Source organism: Vipera ursinii (genome assembly GCF_947247035.1).
Source record: "Vipera ursinii genome assembly, chromosome: 10".
In the NCBI taxonomy this organism is placed as follows: domain Eukaryota; kingdom Metazoa; phylum Chordata; class Lepidosauria; order Squamata; family Viperidae; genus Vipera; species Vipera ursinii.
The window spans coordinates 22985827-23006030 of NC_139520.1; the positions used below are offsets into that span (position 1 = coordinate 22985827).

A 20204-nucleotide genomic window follows, 5' to 3' on the forward strand; every position below is an offset into this window, starting at 1 on the left:
CATTCCTCCATCCTCCACATCTGTTCATCTGCTCTGGAGTAGATTAAAATACACCCTCCCCCCCCCCCCAGCCTTCCTGGAGAGCGGCCTGTGCCAAAAGCTGGCATCAAGAGTCCGTAACTCCCTTTGGTTTCTTCCAGGAGCATCCACAGCAGATCTGCTGCCCCTTCCTTTGCATAAAATTTGAGGATGAGGTGCAGTTTAGCAGAACTAAAATGGACTTCATTAACTAGTAGTTTGATAGTTCTAAGAAAGGAGGACTGCTTCAGTTTCAGATATAGGGCTGAACTTGTGGCTTGTGTTGATTTAAAAATTAAGCAAAACATTTTTAGGATCAATGGCTGTATTTATTAAAATAAAATGAAGTTGGCACCAATACACTGATCTAAGGCATTTGTTCGGAATCAGCAGGAGTTGAAGGCAGAGTACCGTTAAGCATTGTTACTGAGAAATAAGTTGCAAGTCATTTATACTTGTAAATTATTAAAATTACAACAAAAATATTAATTAAACATAGTCTAATAACCACTACCACAAGTGATTTGATTGAAACTTGGAAAAGAAATTTACTCTTTAGTAGGAAGTTAAAATATTCTGACCGAACCACCCCCCTCCCCCGCCGCCGGTTGACCTCTACTCCAGGCGTGCCCCGCGGGGGGCTTCTCCCTCGGGCACGAAGGCCGCCTCCCTCCAGCCCTTCCAGAAGGCGGCATCTTCAGCCTTGCCTCCTCTGTGCCGTGGAGCCAGCTGGCTTTCAGAAGAACGAATTTTACCTCAAAATAAAGCTACATTTGGTGCTCACTTAGCAGAGGAGCGTGGGGCAAAGGCCACCCGCTGCTCGTGCCGATCATTTATTTCAGCCCTTCCGGGGCCCGCAAAGGAGCAACGGGAGGACACCGGCCTCCTCCGCCGCCCTCCCGGAGGCCCATCGACCGGCAGGAGCCACCGGAAGCGCCGCGAGCCAAGCGGCGCGCCCCTCCCGCCGAGCCCCTTCCCCTCGGAACCCAACCGGCAAAGGAAGCCACGTACCGGGAGGCGCTTCTCCCAGGAAGAGCCCAGCTTCTCACGGGGAAACGTCGCCCAGGCAGCCGTTCCAAGGACGCGGAGACCCGGGAGCTTTTCAGCGCCGGCCGAGACCGCCGCTCCGCATCCAGGCAGCCCGGCCAGGGACGGCGGGCTTACTCCGATCCGCCGCCCCGCGCTCCTTTCGGCTGGGGCCATCAGCCCCGTCCCCTCTCGGTCGCTCCGGCCACCTCGGCGCTGGGCCGCCCTCGCCACCTTCCTCGCTTTCGGCGGGCGGCGGCAGCTTCGGTCTTCGGGGCCGCCGGCGTCTCTGGAGCCCCAGGCCGGTCAGGCGCTTTTCGACTGCAGAAGCCGGCCTGGACGCGGCTCGCGGAGAGGAATCCGGGCGGGCGGGGGCCCTTCTGCAGGACCGCCCCGCCGAGGCCCCCGCCCCCTTCTCTCGACTCGGTCCCGAGCCGACCTCCGGGGGGCCGGGCTTTCCCGCCGTTCCTCGGCCAAGTCCGAGTAGGACGCCGCCTCCTAGGGCGCAAGACCTCCGGGTCGCGTCCGGCTTTCCGGAGGGAGGCGCGGCCGCCAGCCTTGCCCGCGCCGAGGACACCCGGCGGAAGCCATCCCAGGCCTCAGCGTTACCGCTGGAAGCCGGAGCCCCAACTTTCCCGGCAACTTCCCCAGCCAGCTCGAGCCGCGGCGGCGGCGAGGCGGCCTCAAAGCGGCTGGAATGTGCGGGGGGAGGCGAGAGTGCGCCCCCCCGCCGGCCGTGCTTCCCCTCCCACCCGCGCCCGCCCCTCCCTCCCCGCTCCGCTCCGCCTGCCCGCCCGCGCTCCCTCCCCCGCCGCCTGGGCTGAATCTTATTGATCCAGAAGGTGGCTAATTAGCCCTTCCCGTCGTGCCTGGGTAATGAGGCACATGCGCACTGCACTAATCAGCCATTTTTTGCAGGAAACTAATTAGCAGAATAAAGATCCAAAGAGTTTTTTTCCTCCCCAATCAGCAGATCTGAACCCGGGCGCTTCCTGCTCCGGCCGCCCCGCCGCCCGGCTCCCGCCCGCCCGGGCCCCCGCCCGCCTCGCACCGGGGCGCCGCCGCTCCCGGCGACGATGCTGCTGCTGCTGCTGCTGGGCAGCGGCGGCGGCGGCGGCGGCGGCGGGGGGGGAAGCAGCGGCCCCGGCGGCGCAAGTGGAAGCGGCTCCCGCCCGGCTCCGGCCGCCGCGCCTGCTCCGCGCCTCTCCCCTGCCTCGTCTCGCCGCCGCCGCCGCCGCCGCCAGTCCGAGCTGCAGCTCGGAACGCGCCGCGCCCGCAGCCTTCATGGGATCCGTCGCCCCCACCCCGCCGCCGCCTCCCGGGATTAGCCGTCTCGCCGGAGCTGTCGCAGCAGGAGGGGCCGAGGAGGAAGAAGAGGAGGACGGGCGAAGGAGGAGGGAAGACGCCGCCGCCGCGTAAGTGGCAACTTCGCTGCGCCCCGCCCGGGCTGCTTTGCATGGGGTAGCCCGGCCCCTTCTCGCCGGATCGGGGCCGCTGCTCCCCTCCCCCGGCGGAAACTTTGGGCGCCTCTCGCCGCGGGCAGGTGCTGCGGAGCGGGCCAGGCCGGGCCGGGCGCCGGTGAACCGGCGTGCGTAGAGGGCAGTTCGGAGCGGGAGCGCCTCAGGGCCCGCGGATCGCGGCCACATTGATGGGCCCATCTGCATAATCGATCTAGCAACCGCGGAAGCGGCCGGGCCGCTCTCCGTTGGCGGCCATCTCGTGCACGGGCCCGGCGCGAGCCGCCTCTCACCGCCCGCGGGGGCGCCGCTCCGCGGCCCCGGCCCTCGTCCTTGCGACCGGAGAGCCCAGCGGAAGCCGCGGCCAGCCCGTCGATTGGTGCCGAGTCGGCCGCTCTCCGGCCGAGGCCAATAGGTGCGGGCTAAGCGCGGCTCCCAGGACCGGAAGGTCCCGCCTGTGCTTGAGCGGCGGCCGTGGTTTGCCCCCAGCTGCCGCGGTCCCGCATCGCGCCGGAAACCGCGAAGTTAGCCGAGCAGCTCTCGCGCCGCGGAGCTGCTTCGTGGCGGCGGCTCAAAGTTCGCCCAGAAGGAATCCCGCCCGCCTCTGCCGGAGCCAGACCGGTTTCCCTGCCGCGGGGTTGAGCGGGTTCCCGGCGGCCGCCGCCGCCGCGGGCAACTCGGAGCAGCCTCGGCGGATCGCCGCGATCCACGCATTTTCCGCCGGCCGTAACGCGCCCGAGCTGCGGTCTGTTACACCAGAGGTTGCGGGGCTTTTCGTCCCTGACTCAGTGCCTGGTAGGAAATTGCCAGTCCCCGCGGCCGCCGGCAGAGGCCTCGGGCGGCCGGGCGAGCAGCCTTGGCGCGGTCCGAGCTGCCCCGGGGCCCGGAGCTTCTGCGGCTCCGTATGGGCTCCCGCCCGGGGACGCTCATGCGCGAGGCGGTTGCTGCTCCTTCGGACGGCGACGTTTCGCCGCATTGAAAAGCCCCGTTCCCAGCCGTGGGGCGCGCCGCCCGGCTGCCCCGAGGGAGATTCGGAACCGGGAGTTTCCCACGAGCGGCAGGGGCCGCGGTGAGGGCAGCTCCGGGCAATCAACCGCTGGCCGGGGCCTTCTCCTTATCCGGAGGCCTCGCCCGCCCGCGGCTCGGCTCGGCTCTCGTCCAGGCGTTGTCGGGATTGTTTGCGCTGGGGCTGCCGTAGGCCGAGGGATTTCCGTGTCCGCGGGGCTCGGGCAGGCCTTGCGGGCGGCGGCGCCTCCTTCCTCGCGAGCAGCTGCCGCCGAGCGAGCCCTGGCTCGGGCCCCGGGGCGACTGAGAGTCCTGCTAAATACCGGGCCCTCCGTTCAGGAGACGTCAATGCCCCTTTCCTATTGTCCTTTTACGCCCCGAATCTGTAATTGTTTTTAGCGTCCCCTCTCTACTTTCTTTTTAAAGTTCTAAGAGAAGTTCAGTTCAGTTGCAAATCCCAGGCCAGCCCCGGGGCCTCTGCGGCGAAGAGAGGGGCTCTGCCCTTCCTCCGCCCCACCATTTTCACTCCCGGTTTCTAACGGAGCCTCCACACCGCCCTCCTTGCATCCTTTTCTCCGTTGTGGGTCAGTTGACTTTCCTTGCGCAGCAGCCCTCGTGCCTCAGCCGCTGCCCACAGTGGGCCCTGTGGGGAGGGAAAGGGAAACAGCCCCTGCTCGGGGAGGGTTTGAGAAGGACCTGGGGTGGTGGAGGCCGGAGAGCAGAGCTGAGCAGTGGGGAGACTGGAAAGCCCTGGGCTTGGGGCGGGGGAGATCAAAGGCACAGACCTTCTCCATGGCTCTGCCCCATCCCCCTTTCGCAGGTGCCATTTGGGGGGGGGGCTCAATGGAATAAATTCTCTTTAAGGAATGGGAAGCTACCGTACCAGAGCAAGTCCCTGCCCTGCCTTTTTCCCCTGGCTGCCTCTTCTCTTGGGTGACTGAAGCCCCTCACTGTGGGCAACAACGCCAAAAACATTAAGAAGCCTCTGTGCCCTTGGATGTGTGCAGATCAACCTTGATTATCACAAACAGTGTTAATTAACCGACGACCTAGGTGGAGACCTCAAACCCCATCGTTTTATTAGCCGGTGCAGTGGTGGCCTTCCAGCCGGTGCAGTGGTGGCCTTCGGGCTGGCTCCCCTCAACCAGAGCCTGGCGGGGAGGGAGCCGAGCCTTTCCTTGCTCACCTTTGTGCTGGAATTCTTGGGTATGGGAGGGGATGGACAGAGAAGAGAGATGTTTTGACCCATGGAAAATGCATCGTCGGCTGTCTAGATGACCTTGTTTTGAAGGCCGGACCTCATGCTTTCTACTTTTGAAGTGTTCTTGTTTAATTTTATTTCTCCCATTACAGCCTTCCTTATCATGCTGCATTTTTTTTGTTCCAAAGGAAAGAAAAGAGTCATTATTACTTCAGCTTAAGGTTTCAAAATATCCGTGAAGTATCCCATTTACCACCCAGTTATCCATATCAGAATGAGAAACGCTGCAGCTGAAGCGTTTGTGTGTCATGGACTCAGGGCTGACTGCAGTTGTGGGCCATTTTCAGGAAAGGCTAGGCCCTAAATAGCTTTGGGATAGATCCCTTTTCAGGACAGGCCAAAAAACAAAGGAGCCAGGTGAAACTTTCCAGGACCGTTTGGTTGTTTGGCAGTTTTTTTAGAAATCGATGGATAGGTAACTGAACTTTTACTGTGGTGGAAGAAGGACGAAGGACGTTAGTTGGCTGAAGAGTCTTGTAATTATGGGTGTGTGGAGAGACCCAGCTGGTGTTGCCAAGAGAGAGGGCCATGCTTCGAAGGGGGGGGTGTTGCTAAAGGGCCCCCTGCCAGTTAAGGAAGAACAGAGATGGATGGAGCCTCTCGCAGGGCAGGGGAAGGGAAGGAACGATGGTGCCTGTTCTGGCCCTGAAGAGAGACCTCAGGGGAACCATTTCCTTTCAAGTCGCCCCCCCCCATGTCTGTGGATGAAGCGGTTATCTCCACAGCAACCACAAGTTAAAAGGAGGAGGGTGATGGAGCTTCTCAGGGAATGTGGCAATATGCGGGGTATATCCCTGGCCCTTGAATTGTTTTTCCCCCCCTTTCTGCTGGGCCATTTCGGGGGCGGGGGAGAGGGCAAAGGCTGACATGGCCTGGCCACTGCCGAATAACCTGCCTGTCTCTAATCGCCCTTGGGCACATGAAGGCGTTTAAGCCGGTGGATTTGGGAGGTCCAAGGTGGCTCATCAGCTAGTTTCACAATTTTTTGTTATGATGAAGAATTTCAAGTTGCTTTTTCATGATGGTGGCAAAATAAAAAACATATCCTACGCTTGACTAGAAAACCAACTTGATTAGAATCCATATCACCTTTAATTAAGTGGGGCTGTGTTCTTGTTTCAGGAGCCTTTTCAGGTTGCTACAGGTGTGGAGGGGTTTCGTGGATGGAGTTGCTGAAGGAGCTATTTTTAACATTTCAAACAGGAGCTTTCCTTCTGAGCATTTTCTAGACCACGCTGGCCAAGTCCTGGGGAAATCTTCCTCATCTTATCCCATCCTGCCTGTGGAGGGGGCCATCAGTCCTCCCCTGCCCCCTCCTTCCACAGGAGAAGGCCTCAAGGCCTTGAATGATTCTGCAGGCCAGGGATGGCAACTGAGCAGCTGTTCTTGTGATTTGCTAGGCTGCATCTCCCTTTTCTTCAGGAAGGGAAGGAAGCAACCTTATGGGACTCCCTTTATTGTGTCTCTGCAGCAGCCCCTGTGAGGCAGGTTGACGGACTAGCCCAAAGCCATTCAGGGGCTCCCCTGGCCCAGTGCACAGCTGGATCCGGGCATTTCCTGTCTCCAACCGAAGCTCAGGAGTGGGGAGTATAGAGCCGATGTGCACCAGCGGGGGCTGCCTCCCGAGAGATGCCTTGTTCCTGGCTGACAGGTGCATGAAGAGGGCCTGTACTCACCGCCTGCAGGCCCCTGATTGTACCAGACAGAACTGTAATGGTTGGCTAAATGCACTGAAAGCACTTCTGTCTGATGGGACTTTCTCACCCATCTCCCTTCCCCCACCCACAACAAATGCTGGCAAACTAGAAGTTCTAAGAAAGCTTAAGGCTAAGGAGGACCACATCTGGGGCACTGCAGATCAGCCAGGAGAAGCCCCCGCAGCCCCCTCCATCTGAGCACTCATCCTGTCAGGCTCTCCACAGCCGCAGTGAGCCTGGGTTTTGCCCTTGGCTCTGGCCTGGCTGTGTCACAGGTCTTCCTTCAGGACATCCAATATCTCTAGATGCGCTGGGCTCTTGGGGAGTACCTGGAACAGATTTCTTAGGACAGACTTTTTTTTATCATAGTGCTTGCGAAGAATGTCTCACATAAAACCATTCTGTCTTTCAATTTTTAATAGCTGTGGCAAGCACCTCTGTTCAGTAGACAGTATCAGGTGTTCCCTTAGTCCAGCTGCACTCAAAAACTCTAAGGCATCTCACCATTGTTCATCTAACCTGTTTTGGAGGTGTTACGCAACTTCACAGGCAGCAGTGAGGGAAGCAGAACAACCAGGATTAATTAGTAAGGCTGGAGATTTTCCCTGCTGGGCATGAGGAACTCAGTGCAGGAGAGCAGCAGTTCTCCTCAAGGGTCAATCCTCGCTTGGGGCCCAGCAGCTTCAGCCCAAGGCCTTTTCCAGCTACGAGTAGCATATTCCTGCCTTGCCTGTAGCTGCACTGAAGGAACCAATTAATTTGACTTAAGGCTGATTTGGTGATGGACTTGTATGAAGTTCTTAGTACTCTTTGAACTTGGAGACATTTCATTACCCAGCTGAGTAACATCCTCCACACTGATAATGTTCTTTAGTTGGCTAATGAAATGTCTGCAGGCAAGCAACTCGGCTCAGACAGCGACAAGAACTGCGCAGATCAGCCCTGAGCTACAGAGATACTTTTCTGTTGGGACCTCCATCTTATTCTTGAGCAAAATGGGATGGTTTTGCCCTCCTAGCTACAAACTTTCCTTTGCTGCATTACCTTCAGTTGCTTGGACAACTTGCCCCAGTGGCTTGATGCCTGCCTGGGACCCAGGTGCCCTGGAAAAGGTCTTCATGGGGGTCTCTGCCATACACAGGTACTTGCAGTGCTCCAGAGGGAGGGTGTCTGCAGAGGCCTTCCCAGCGGTGATCACTGGGGGCTTTGGGAAGTGACGCACTCTGAAGCAGGCACAGCTTAGTGCCAGAGAGCTTGGCAGGACCATTAGGGCACCTGGCCAAGGGTGCTCCTTGCTTGGATTGCTTGCTGCAGAGCCTGTGGGGTGGGGGCGGGGGCTGCTTGGTCCTGCTGGCACTCGCATCAGCTGCTACATTTTGAATATTTTTTCTGAAGCTGGGCTTGCCCCTGGCGTGCAGCCATGACTTGCATAACCGTGATTTATTGAATATAGCACAAGGGCTTGACTTTGTAGAGCAGGCTAACCCATAAACTATGGGTTTACACAATACTGGATGCCGGAATTAAGCAATGTGCCTTCTGGCTTGGAGGGAGTGCTGCCTGCCTCTCGAGCTTGAAGCAGACATGAGGGATGGGAGAAGACATGGTAGTTTTAACCTTTGTTCCTCCTTGTGACCCCCCCTTCCAGTGTTGGGAGGGGAGGTCCCTAAGCAGCAGAAGCGGAGGTGGGGTGGAAAAGAGCTGTCGGGTCTCAGCAGAGCCTTACCTGGCCATATAGTCCTTGACCTGTCTATAGGTCCACAATTCCTAGTCTTTAGAAGAGCTATGAAGAGGGAACTGCTTCTCTGGGAATGCTTTCCTCCCTATGGGTCCCTGGTCAATATGAATGAGTACCAGTGATGGGTTCCTTAGGGCAGAGACCTTGGAGATCTTCTAGTCCAAACCCCTGCTCAAGCAGAGAGACCTATACCATTTCAGACAAATTGGTTGTGCAATCTCTTCTTAAAAGTCTCCAGTGTTGGAGCACCCACAGCTTCTGGAGGCAAGTGGTTCCACTGATAAATTGTTTTCACTGTGAGGAAATTCCTCCTTAATTCCAGATTGGACCTCTCTTTATTACTCTCCATCCCTTACTTCTTGTCTTGCCCACTGGTGCTTTGGAGAATGGCCTCACTGGGACAGGTTTGAGGCCAGGAAAGGTGGAGGGTTTTGACTGTGAACCACAAAGGGTGCTGGGACCCTGATCACTTGCTCTGTCCAGTGAGGTTTTGCCTCTGGCCTTTAATCCTGCAGTAAAACTGCACACCTACAAGTAGTCCTTGACTTATAAAAAGAGCCTTGGTGGAGCAGTGGGCTAATGCCCACTGGCGGGCCCCAGGGGGAGGGAGTTCTCTGTGGGCGCGCCAGACCTTTGGAACCGTTTACCGGTGGAGCTCCGGACGGCTCCCGACCTTCGCTCCTTCCGACGTGACCTAAAAACATATTTATTTGAACAAGCCGGCCTGGTCTGATGGGTTAGGGGTATTTTAACATTTTGTATTAATCTATTTAATTGGGCTACTGTATTCAATATTTCTTTTAGTTTTTATATATTGTATTTTATTGTATTGCCCTGTACACCGCCCTGAGTCCTTCGGGAGAAGGGCGGTATAAAAATTAAATAATAATAATAATAATAATAATAATAATAATAATAATAATTATTATTATTATTATTATTATTATTATTATTATTATTATTATTATTATTATTATTATTATTATTATTATTATTATTTAACACCAGCTGCCTGCAATTAGTGCAGGTTCGAGTCCCACCAGGCTCAAGGTTGACTCAGCCTTCCATCCTTCCGAGGTAGGTAAAATGAGGACCCAGATTGTTGGGGGCAATAAGCTGACTTTGTAAAAATGCCGCTTGGGGTTTGTGTGAAAGCCCTAATAAGCAGGCATATACATAGAATGAAGGCTACTGCTAAGCTTGTAAGCCGCCCTGAGTGTTCGGAGAAGGGCGGGATATAAATAGAATTAAAATAAAAAAATAAAATAACTGGCCATTTAACGACAGTTCAAAGTTACAGCAGACTCAAAAAAGTTACATATGATCTGTCCTCGAAGTTGCAACTGCTGCATCGCCCCCCAAGTCTTGTGATGACATTTGGTAGAAGCTTGCATTTACAAGCTGGGTTGCAGCACCTGGGTGGTGCCCCTTCTTTGTATCTCCCCACCCTTTTTGAGCATCCTCCCACCTGAGATTTGGACAAACCTGCCCCCCAGGCTCTTCCCCCAAGCAGTGGGTTAGGAGAGAGGTTGAGGCAGGAGGTAATTCTGGGGCTGGGCTGGCACCTGGCAGGAAGGGCGGTCTTGCTCTCATTCTTGTGTTTACAGGTTGTTGAGAGCTGCCTAGAATCAGTATATGAAATAAGTAACCATATAAAATCTTTAAATAAATAAATAAATCTGGGTACCAAGGTCCAGAGTGCAGTACCGGGGAAACCAGGCTTTATTGAAATGATGATTAGTTAACATTCTTATTAAAACATGGCTGTGGGTGAAGAGGAGTCGGTTGTGGAGAGCAGAGCCCACATTTGCTTCCCTCTGTCAGTGTTGGCTCTGCTTTGGAATCTTGCCTTTCATTTTGTTCATTCGGATACAGCCTTTAACTGACCTTGAGCATAGTTTGTGTCCAAAGTTTATCACTGTTGCTGAGACTCCAAAAGCCCAAGAGATTTATTGTATTGGAGAAGGAAAGGAATGCTGCAGAAGGTTGGTGATGGTGATGGATGTATGATGCTGGATCGCTACAGCGAGGTTGAGGATGGAGGAGATGCAGGCAGAAGTTGGCTTTGCAGTCTGGAGATGGAGCTGGACCCATCCTGGGGGTGAGGATCTGTGACTTCCACTGTTGTTTTCAAAATCCAGATCTTAATAATAATAATAATAGTAATAAAGTTGGAAGGGACCTTGGAGGTCATCTAGTCCAACCCCCTGCTCAGGCAGGAAACCCTATACGATTTCAGACAAATGGCTGTCCCATCTCTTCTTAAAAGCTTCCTGTATTGGAGCATTCACCGCTTCTGGAGGCAGGTGGTTCCACTGGTTAATTGTCAGGAAGTTTCTCCTTAGTTCTAGGTTGCTTCTCTCCTTGAATAGTTTCCATTCATTGCTTCTTGTCCTGCCTGTCATGTCACCCCAGTCCTTCTTTTCATTAAACTAGATATACCCAATTCCAGCAACCGTTCCTTATATGTTTTAGCCTCCAGTCCCCTATAATAATAATAATAATAATAATAATAATTTGGAAGGGACCTTGGAGATCATCTAGTCCAACCCCCTGCTAAGGCAGGAAACCCTATACCATTTCAGACAAATGGCTGTCCAGTCTCTTCTTAAAAACTTCCAGTGTTGGAGCATTCACCACTTCTGGAGGCAGGTTGTTCCACTGGTTAATTGTTCTAACTGTCAGGAAATTTCTCCTTAGTTCTAGGTTGCTTCTCGCTTCTCTCCTTGACTAGTTTCCATCCATTGCTTCTTGTCCTGCTCTCAGGTGCTCTGGAGAACAGCCTGGCTCCCTCTTCTTTGTGGCAGCCCCTGAGATATTGGAACACTGCTATCATGTCACCCCTCACCCTTCTCTTCATTAAACTACACATACCCAATTCCAGCAACCGTTCCCTATATGTTTTAGCCTCCAGTCCCCCAATCATCTTTGTTGTTCTTCTCTGTACTCTTTCTAGAGTCTCGACATCTTTTTTACATCGTGGTGACCAAAACTGGATGCAGTATTCCAGGTGTGGCCTTACCAAGGGATTGTAAAGTGGTATTAGTACTTCTATCCCTCTGTTAATGCAGCCTAGCACTGTGTTGGCTTTTTTGGCAGCTGCAGCACACTGCTGGCTCATATTTAAGTGATTGTCCACTAGGACTCCGAGATCACTCTCACAGTTACTACTATCGAGCAAGGTACCACCTATACTATACCTGTGCATTTGATTTTTTCCTGCCTAAATGCAGAACCTTACTTTTTTTACAATTGAATTTCATTTTGTTAGATAGTGCCCAGTGTTCGAGTCTGTCCAGATTCTCCTGTATCTTAAGCCTATCTTCTGGAGTATTGGCTATTCCTGCCAGCTTGGTGTCGTCTGCAAATTTGATGAGTTCCCCATCTATCCCCTTGTCCAAATCATTGATGAAGACATTGAAGAGCACTGGGCCCAGAACAGAGCCCTGGGGCACCCCACTACACACTTCCCTCCATGTAGATGTGGTTCCATTGAGGACCACACACTTGAGTACAGCCAGTCAGCCAGCTACGAATGCATCTGGTGGTGATGCTGTCTAGCCCACATTTTGCTATCTTATCAAGTAGTAGGTTGTGATCTACTTTATCAAATGCCTTACTGAAGTCCAAGTAATTTATATCCACAGCATTCCTCTGGTCCACTAGTTTTGTCACTTGGTCAAACAAGGCAGTAAGATTTGTCTGACAAACCCATGCTGGCTTTTAGTAATGACTTTGTTTGCCTCTAGGTGCTCGCTGATACGTTGTTTGATTATCTTTTCCAGAATCTTCCCAGATAATGAGGTCTGTCATTTCCTGGATCTATTTTCCCCACTTTTTTGAAGTTGGGAACTACATCAGTTCTCTTACAGTCCTCTGGTAGTTCCCCAGTGCTCCAAGATCTTTGAAAAAATATAGTTCAGTGGTTCTGAGATCACATCTGCCAGTTCCTTGAGAACCTTGGGGTGTGATCCATCTGGTCCTGGTGATTTGAACTTGTCTAGGCTGGACAGGTGTTAACTTACCATTTTCTTGCCTATCTTAACTTGTGTCTCTAATCTGTTTTTTATGGTACTGTTTTTGATAGATTGGACTGTTTTTCCCCTTTGTGTAAAGATAGATGCAAAAAACAAGTTAAATAGTTCTGCTTTCTCCCTGTTGCTTGTCACCTTCTTGCCACTTTCCCCCACTAATGGACCAATCATTTCCTTAACTTTTTTCTTGTTTTTTATATGTTGAAAGAAGCTTTTTTGTTATTTTTGACTTTGATCGCAAGCCTTAGTTCATTTTGAGCCTTAGCTTTCCTCACTTCATCTTTGCAGGCTCGGGCTATTTGCTGATATTCTGTCTTAGTTATGTGCCCCTCTTTCCACTTTTTACACTTGTCCTTTTTATCTTTCAATTTATCAAAGAGTTCTTTATGCACCCATGCTGGTTTCTTTTGAGAACTGTTATTTTTCTTCTTTGTTGGTATTGTGCTAGACTGGGGTTTTATTATCTCACTTTTCAAAATGTCCCAAGCTTCTTGAGTTGTTTTCCCCTTGAGGATTCTCGTCCATGGAATCCTTCCCAAGCTCTCTCTAAGTTTATTGAAATTAGCTCTCTTAAAGTCCAAGACTCTAGTTTGACTGTGTTCTATTGCTTGTGCTTCCCTAATATCCAATATTGCATGATCACTTTCCCCCAAGGTTCCTGTAGCTTCAGCACCTATCATTTCATCTCTGTTAGTGAGGATTAGATCCAATATGGCTAATCCCTTAGTTCCCTTCTCTACTTTTTGGGAGATAAAGTTGTCTGCTAGGTTTGTCAGGAATTTGTTTGATCTTCCACTTGGTGCACAGTTTGTCTCCCAGTTGATGTCAGGGTAATTAAAATCCCCCATTACTATTGTGATGTGCTTCCTACATACCTTAGTTAGCTGACTAGCAAAAAGTTCATCTGTTTCCTCTGTTTGGTTGGGCGGCCTATAGTATACACCTATGGCAATGTCATTTCCCCTCCCCTTTTATATTGACCCAAATGCATTCAAATGCTCATTGGGTGTCTGTGATTTCTGAATATATCTCCATCTCTTTGATGGGCCTTCTAAAATGGATCTTCCATTTGCTATAAAGCCCTAGGATGCTTTATAAATGATCAAAAATGAAAATCTTCCCAAACAAAAGCAGTGAGAGTACAGTGGACACTAAATGTTTCCATCGTCAAAGCAAATAGGGCCTTATAATAATGATGTACTGTTGGCAGTGATGAAACTTAGAGAAAAATGGAAAGCCTTTCCAGGCAACACGCTGGGGGGGAGGCCGGTAGGCAAGCAGGCCTCTCTCGAACCAGTGGCCACGAGGCCTCCATTGCAGGTGCTGTTCAGCTTGGGCGGAGTTGGGGGCCCTCCCGAGCTTGGCTTCTGGGAGCGGCAGTAGCAGCACCTTGTGGCTGCCCCCTTCCTGCTCCCTTTTTGAGAGTCTGTTTAATTGATTTTTCTGGTGCTGCTGGATCTTTTTGTTTTGCCTGAGAATTTATTGTTTTTATAATTGATTGTTTGGATAGTTGCTATTTATATGTTGTGAACCTGTAAATGGCTATGATTCTCCAGACTTTTCCGTTTGCTTCCAATAGCCCTTTGCTGGATTCCCTGTCCAGACCTGGTCAGAAAAGTCTCCGGCTAGGCTTGGACCGAGTAAGCCACCACTCTTTCCTCCGATCTAGTCAGAAACCTGGAAGCTGAGCGTGGGCAGCCCCTCTCTTAGCAAGATGTTGTTTGCTGTGAGGCTCAGACAGGTGCTATGTGGACAGGGTTTCTTAGTTGCCTGTTCCTTTGCCTGTTTTGGGAAGATTTTACCTGCTAACAGAAAATAAAATTTGTCTTTGTGCAGGGTCACCTGAGCGGCAAGGGGTGTCCTTGGAGGTAGGTGAGATGGGCAATGGGGGGCTTTTGTGCAAGCCCAGGAGCTGCTTATTTCCTGCTGGCTGCTCAAATGCTGTTTGGGAACAAGAGGACTTGTCTCTTTCAAGACAGTTGCCATTTCAGGAACTTTAGTACAAAACATGCAAACTTAGCCCAGTTTTTGAAGCAGGTGGAATTATTGCAGGATAAGTGAGAAAATGCAGCATTTGAGAATGAGTCCTTTGATCTTTGACCATCCCAAACTGAGAGATTGGTCATTCCAGATGAAGGAACACCACTGAGGTATTGTTTGAAGAGCAGAGAGATTCCATGTTCTCCCTTGCATGTTCTCCCTTTGGTGTCTTTGAGAACCAAGTCAGGCCATGATTGTGGCCTGCAGGATTTTCCAGGGGAAAAGACCCCGGACTCGTAAACTCTGTGGAGGGTTGGTCTGGACCTTCTGAGGAACTTGCACATTTGCTGAATCCAACAGAAGACCTACCAAGCAGTGGACCAGCATGTTCACTGTCTATTTCCAAAATGAATAAAAACTGCTATTGCTTAAGGTAAAGGTCTGCAAAGAGTAGATGCAGCGATGCAGCGTATTAAGTATATCTCTTATTTGATACAGAAACACGCTTGGTAGCATTGGTAAGTATTACAGTCGCTCTGAGCTGTTAACCGCTCACCCCGTTTCCTGCATGAACAGCACGAGGATGAGCTGGCATGTTTCTGCACACTTTTCCTTACACCCTTGAAGTGGACCCTAAGGCTTTACAGCTGTTGCCCTGATGAACGTCAGGCCTTCAGAACACGGCTCCACTTGGGCACTCTCTCCGTTCTGATCAGGGGACAATGTCTGCCAGCCGTGGTGGAGAAACTCCTCTGGGTGTGTGGAATTCGTGCCTGGTCTTGCCTTTCCTGTTTCAGTCGAATAGCCTGGCTAGTTTGCCACTGCGGGCGGGCGGGCGAGAGGAAGGTGCTGGGCTCTAGTAAGTTTGCGTGGGGCTCCCCACTGCTTGGCCCCCCTGTGACTGCTGTTTGCGCAGGGGCTCTCCTTTGCCTGGGGGAATTGGCAGGAAATTGCCCCCCTTTCTGTGACCCTCCCTGGAGCTGCTGTCCAGGGTGGATTTGCATATGTTAATTGTTTGCCTTGTCCTAGCTTGTTAGCTGTGATATGTGGCTGCATTTGTATGCAAATAGTAGCAACTTGCTGCTGAGTTAATTAGTGCTTTTCACTTTATTTCCTGCAGCTCTGAAGAAAGGCTGGTTTCCCTTTCTTCAACTGCCTCTCCTCCTCCCCCCCCCCCACTTGCTGCAGTTGCTGGGAATGGAAATGGCTAAGGAGTCACTTGTTCAACAGGGGACGGAGGCCCAAAGGCTCTCCTCTGTGTCTCTGTTAAGTTCACCTGACCCCTTGGCCCTAGCTGTGGGAGAAATGGAAGAGGGGAGGGTAAGAAGGGTGACTCCCCCGGCTGCATTATCCATATTGTGAGGGAGGCCAGCGGGAAGGACCCTATCTTGGGGAGACCTCCTGTCTTCTTGCTCAGGATTTCACTGCTGTCTTGGCTCACCTTCATTATTTGTCCTGTTCTTTGGAGGGGAAATGCCGTGTTGTATCCTCGGGGAGGGTCTGTGCCCCCCTTTCCCTTTGCCCAGGAATGATGGACCTCCAGCCGGCTTTGGTCATCAGTGGGGGAGGGGGGATTGCAGAGCCTGGGGGTGGGTGCTTTGATCTCTGCTTGCTTTGCAAAATCACCAGAGTGGAGGAGCTCTTCCATCTTGCTGCTGGCGGAGCTGATCTGATCCCAGGACTGACCCCCTCCCTTCCCAGACAGCCTCCGGCCCTGGAGGTGTGTATACAGCAATGGCCGAAGGAAGCCTGGTCTGCTTTACGTTGAGAGGCCGGTTGCTGGACAGTTGCAGACAAAGAGTTTTCTTTCTGTTTCCTCCAAGTGATTCTGAGGGTCCCGTCTGAAGGGTTCACTGATCAAGTCACCATGTTTGTGATGTTCCAAGAAGCACAGCTGTGTGCTTCTTCCAAATAAACATGGGCTTACAATTTCTTTTAATTGGATACATTTTGTTTGATTTTCTAAAAATTAACCTAAGAATCATGTTATTTCTGAAAATCCGTTTCTTCATTCTTCTGGCTAGTATGCAAGAGAAATTTGCTCTTAGTTGGGTTCAGAAAACAGGCATGTAACTTTTCTTCTGGTTTATTGTTCCCTTTCATACAGAGTATAATAGTTCTAAAATAGAGCAGTCAATTTTTGTTGAGTGACCAGGAACCTTGGGAGGACCTGGTGAGAGTGGCTGGGCCTGCTCTTCACTAGCAGGGTCAAAGCGGGGTGGGGGCCTCTACGGGGGCCTCAGTGGACCTCTCCGATCCTCGTCACAGTTACTCGGTGGATCTGGTGTGGCTTGCAGATGGGGGGAGGTGAAGTGAAGAGGGACCATTTCTGCCTGAATTCTGGCTCCAGCCTTCTGCTGTGCCCCCATCCCATCTCTTCCACAAACGGGTCCTTTGTTTACTTGTGTTTTTTTGTGAAGCGAAGGCCTGGCTGTGGCTGTAGGACTGCGGCCGGGAGGAGGAGGGGATTGAGCTGTGGGCTCATCAGTGAGTGGAGGGGCTGCCAGCCTTCCTGCCAGGAGGCTAGAAAGCGGTCCCTGCTTCATAGGCTCTGCCTCTGCTTGGCCCTCTCTTGCTCCGAGTGTGGCCGGCTTGGCTGGCAGGCAAGCTGGCCAGCCGGCCGGAGGCTGCTGGGGCCTCCTGGGGAAGTGAGCCCCCTTCCCCCCCCCCCCGTTGTCTTTCTTGTCTGGCAGCCAAGGGGACTAGGGAGAGCTGGAAGCACAGAGCTGCACTGCTGCATTCCTTGGCAGCTGGGCTGGCTGGCTCTGTTCCCGGGGGAGGGAAGCTGGCTACCTGGCGGACGGGTGGTGCTGGTGCCTGGGGCTCCGTTTCTCTTTTGGGAAGGCCCCTTGGGCAGGATCGGGACTCGGGATGCTTGGGCGGCTGCTTTGCCTCTCTCAGGGCTGCGCAGGGAGGTTCCCGTCCTCCTCCTCCTGCTGCTCATCCTTGGTCTCCCCTTCGGGGTCCTTTTCTGAACGCAGCTGCGTCTTGCTTTGAGGCTACCTTGGCCCTGCCGGTTTTGGATGAAGGCGAGGTGACTTGTCTCCTAGTCCTGCAGAATGCTCCCCCCCACACTCCAGTGGTGGCCCTGCTTCCATTGGGTCTGCAGGCAGGGTTCAGCTCCAGCTCCGCATAGGTCTCTTCCCCCCCAACCCCCGAGAGCTGAGGGCCCTCTCACCTGCTGGCTTCGGGCATCCTGAGCTGGTGGGTTTTCTGGCTGCAGACGCTGAACAGTTTGCTGCTCTCTTCCACTTTCAAGAAAGAAAGCTGTGGGTGACTATAAATGGAGCATTGTTTGTGGCAGCTGCCTTCCTTCTTCTTGGCGGTTCTTTATCTGTCGCTCCAGCAGGATGGAGGCTTACTGAATCCCCCCCCCAAGTGACTCCCCGTCTCATAACCTTCAGGCTTTGCAAATTTGAGGATGGGGGTTCCTGGCAGAATGGGAAGAGCGCCCGTGGCTCCAGATCCCTGCTGGGACAAGGAGGCTGCAGCTGTGGCCATACATCGGGTGAAAAGTTCAGATCTGCATTTCAAAGAAGCCAGAAGGCCATGGAGGGCTGGGGTCAAATTCTTGGGGCTGCTGCTGCCCCTTCGGTTCAGGTTTGGGGGCGACTGGGTAACCCTGTGCATGTTTGGAGGGACCTGCCCAACCAAGACAGTGCCAGGTTGGGGGCTGTGGACCTTCTTGGGAAGCCTTGAGATGAGGAGAGCTGTGGGAGCGAGATTTCTGCTTTCTTCTCCAGCGGTGAGTTAGCTGCCTCCTGGTCTCCTCTGGCCTGCCAGAGGAAAGAATGCAGCCGATACCATGTCGCCCCTTGGCCTGTGGGTTGGTGGTGGGAAATTAATGCATTCTGGACTTCCATCCCCAGGGCCAGGAGGCTGAGCGAAGACCCTGGTGACTCAGCCCTTGGGTTGGTACCTGGAAGAGCGCCAGTTTCCCACAGCCCGGAGCCTCTGGTGGCAGCCTTGAAGAGAGAGGCCTTTCTCCTCCCCCTCCCCACTTCTGCTACCAAAACAGCGGCCCTTGCTACCCAGGACATTACCAGGCAGATCCCAGGCTCTCTCTGGGATTTGCATGGCTGCAATGATGCTGAGATTCACAAAAGGGATCCCATAGATATGCCCAGCCCCATCGCTCCCAACCTTGCCCTTAGTAATTTAGAGCCTGGTTCTGCAAGAACCAGAGCAAGTCCAGACCCATCTCCCCTCTCTCCCACCCCTCTTGAGGGGTCTAGAAAGGCAGCAGCCCCCCTCCCCCATGTCTGAATCCTGGCAAATGTCAGAGTTTATTTCTTGACCCAGTTGGCATGGCTGGCTATCCTGGCTGCTACCTCAGCAGAAATATTTGGACCAGCACACCTGCCCCCTTTTTGTTGATTCCCCCACCCCTTTCGGGAAGGGCAGATAAAGCGACTGGCTGGTTTCTCCTGGTTGTGACTTTCAGGCTTCCTGGCGTGAGAAGGAGGGCCATCTAGACCCAGTAGGGTCCCGATCACGAAGAAAGGGCCTGTGCTGCTGAAGGGAGCTGCTTAGAGTATGGATGGGTTTGGAGGTGTGCACTGATTGCACTGCAGTCGTTTTCTTGGCTTCTGAAATTCTGATTTGGCAGTGACTTTTAGAAGAACTTTTTCGAGTTCATTTGGGAAGATTAATCTGGTATTCTGTTGGAGCAGGAAGTGGTGGGTTCAGACAGATGACCTCTGCTTAACCACTTGGTCAGTCTGTAGGGTGAACACTTTGCCATGGCTGCCCCCTCCTCCCAGCCACACTTTCTGTGGATGGCACTTACACTACCAAAGTGGGGAGGGGACAGGCAGCAGGTTTGGAGCCTGCTCTGCGACCCATCAGCCAGGGAGGGAGAGCCAAGTGAGAGAGTGCTTGGCCAAATAGCTTTGGAAAATGCTTGCGATTTCTGTTAGAACTGAGGGGGGGGGGGGCAGAAGAGTTTTCCTATCACAGAAGTTGGAGAAGATGTTTGATCTTGCTCTCCTCCTCCTCCAGTGACTCTTGTGGTGGCTGCTGGAGGGCAGGGTGAGTGGATCCCTCAGCAAAGGCTAACTCTGCCATCTCTCATCAGATTGCAAAGTAGACAGGAAACGGCTTAAGGTTTTACCCCGGAAAGAGAGCTGTAGAGCTGTTTCTCCCTCCCAGGAGCTGTACAGATCCCCTGGGTCCTGTGAGATGACGGCCCTAGAAGCCTTTTCCCCTGACATGGCAGGGGCCTTCTGGGCTCCTGGTATCCGCAGTCCCCCTCCTGGAGCTGCCAAAGAGCCTTCTCAGGGGAACTGCGTTCCTTCGTGGGTTGGACCCTTCAGCCCAGGAAGGAGGACTAGCCTTTATCCTGAATTGGTGAAGACATATATTTCACCTTGTGGAACCTTCGTTATCTGAGAATTTGTTGGAATAGGAATGAATGGCTTTCCTGAGCAGGTGTGCCTCAGTGATGGAAGGTCTCAACTGCTGGCTGGTACATTTACCAGCAAAGGCTTTGGGGTTGGTGTGGGCGGCCTCCTTCTTCCCAGGCTTTTTCTTCAAACAAGATCTTCTGGCCTCCAGATTTCTGATAAATTGATAAGAGGAATTGTGGGAGTCAATAGAGTTGTAGACACTTTGCCAATATAACCCTAGTGCTATTGATCTGCCAGTAAATTAAAGTCTTACTTAGAAGCTGCCGATATTTCTAATCGCCTGCCTCACCAATTACAACCTCCCAGTTACCTGGGAAAGACAGAAGGCGAGAGCCTCGCAGCCCAGGCAGAATAAAGGGGGTTGGCCCTTCCCTCTCCCCTAGGGAGCCTATGGAATCGCCTTCGTGCTCCTGGGAGGGGTTTTGGCCAGGGTCTTGGGGATCTCAGCAGCCGCTTTCTCTTCTTGGCCAGGTGAGCCAGGGAACCCTGGCCTCTGGGTGCAGGTCAATATTGCAGGGGCATGGAAAGGGCACGGGGCATCCTGGGGGATGAGCAAGCACAGAGAAGGGAGAGTGCCCCA

At 52.8% G+C, this 20204-nt stretch overlaps 1 protein-coding gene across 1 annotated transcript in view; it reads left to right on the forward strand.

Moving 5' to 3' along the window:
• Positions 1-2190: 2190 nt before the first annotated feature.
• Positions 2191-20204, forward strand: part of ZFHX3 (zinc finger homeobox 3) — an 86898-nt gene continuing 68884 nt past the window's right edge. The window contains 1 exon segment of the mRNA XM_083370208.1: positions 2191-2459. The gene's annotated coding sequence lies outside the window, so the exon portion shown is untranslated.